At 29.9% G+C, this 2,037-nt stretch overlaps 1 protein-coding gene across 1 annotated transcript in view; it reads left to right on the forward strand.

The window, feature by feature from the left end:
* The window catches only part of LOC106471050 (lysine-specific demethylase 5A-like), a 61,632-nt gene that overhangs the window by 12,316 nt on the left and 47,279 nt on the right, over nt 1-2,037 (forward strand).

Here is a 2,037-nt window from a genome sequence, read left to right on the forward strand (position 1 = left end):
AAATCTCAAATTTCCTTTGTGTAATCCCTAAAACCTTCTAAATGCAGTTCAAATGTTTTTTTTCACTAAATCCTTATAGTTTATATGCTTTTTTCTCTACTCTATCTCAAAACGAGATTGGTCAATTCGACCAACCTCGTAACCACCAAAAAAATCAAAATAAACCTAAATTAACTTTTTTTTATTTCTAGAATTACTTCAAATTGTAACCTTAAACTACATTCATTTATCCTAAGTAGCTCTAAGTTCGTAACATTATACATCTATTTATAATTAAATTTTATTGTTTTATTGCCCTTTGAACAGTGTCTAACTGCCATCCCCGCCATTATAAGTTATATCACTCGGGGGGATATGTAGCTCACGTTACACTATCGAATTAGATTACCCACGAGCTGCTTGTTTGCGTGTCTTGTAAACCATTTTAATTATATTATTATTATTACTTATTTTACCTAATCTAGTCTTAAATACCTTAAAAAGATCCATACTTTTAATTTTAGTTACTTTTGTAATAATAAATAAAGAATAAATATGAAAAACAAGAAATAAAGTACTTACCCAATCTTCAATTTTATTGCCCTCAATTGTCGAGGAGAGTTAAGCCTGATTTTCTTTTAGTGATTATAGTAAAGCACTTAAAAATTTTTATTTAATTAAATTATACACCAAAGAATATAGACTAATAACAGGCAAAAAGTAGACAAATTCACTTACTTCTAAAAATTTTCCTGGCTTTCTAACTATGAGACAAAAGCCGTTACAAATTCATCCAAGCTAGTCATTAACTTTCCCATGAGAACAATGTTGCTACTCTGAGTGAAGTTGATGGTTATCTGTTCAGAACACAACATTATACAATAAGCCATTTGATAGATGAAAACCTTGACTTTCTATTGGTTATAGGTAATATATAATGAAACATAAGAGAGAACTATCAATGAATTGTGAAAGAGAGGATGTGACAAGTGGGTGTGGCAAGAGGGAGTCTGATTTTGTATTTGATAGCTCTGTAACCAAACAGAATTGAAGGCTATAACAATTATGGCCTGTTTGAGCAATAATGATTTTATACAGTAATTTGCATTTAATTCTGTACTTTTTGGTGGGGTGGTGGATAAAATAGGGATGATGACATGCTAAGACAAAATGTGTCATGTGGGTAACACTAGTAGAAGTTCAGGATTTTTTTATATATTTCCTTGTAGAATTAAGAACATAAAACTTGTATACTATTAAAATATGGATTATTAACTAATATTTTATGTTAATCTAATTGGTATAACATAAACAAAAAGTAGTTTAATAAAATTAACTAATAATCCATATTTTAATAGTATATAATTATTACATTCTTAATTTTATAAGGCATTATTAAAAAAACCCTGAATTTCCCCTAGTATGACAATTGTGATATTTTCTCTCTAGGCATCCTCTCTTCTCTAATTTATTTACCACCCCTTCAAGAATGTATACTAGGAAAAGTAAGAAATTTAACATAATTTACACAATATAATGTCATCATTGCTCAGGCAAAGCATAATTTTCAAAGCCTTCAATCTTATTTGGTTACAGAGCCATCAAACAGAAAATCCGACCCCACTTGCCATTCCCACTTGTCACGTACTCTCTTTCAGAAATTGCCAATAATTCCCTCTGATGTTCAAGACTATATTATATGTAACCAATAGAAAACCAAGGTTTTACTCCATCAAGTGATGTATTATATTATGTTCTTTTCTGTACAGAGAATTGTCAGTTTTGCTTTCTGTTCAAGCTTTATTCCCACAGGAAACACATCAACAAGCTTAGATTAATTCTTAATGGCTATTGTTGCATACTTAGAAAGCCAGAAAAATTGTGATAGTTATGGGACATTGTCTGCTTTTTACATGCTATTATTCTGTGTTTTTGATGCATTATTTAACCCTATCATGATGGGTCACGTGTCAAAGGCCATGTCATCACTTTTGTTGACTTGCATTCGAAATTTTATTGAACTACTATTTTATGAATTTTTATCAATAAGTTTGGTAT

This window comes from Limulus polyphemus, unplaced genomic scaffold, assembly GCF_000517525.1.
Source record: "Limulus polyphemus unplaced genomic scaffold, Limulus_polyphemus-2.1.2 Scaffold4371, whole genome shotgun sequence".
Taxonomy (NCBI): Eukaryota; Metazoa; Arthropoda; class Merostomata; order Xiphosura; family Limulidae; genus Limulus; species Limulus polyphemus.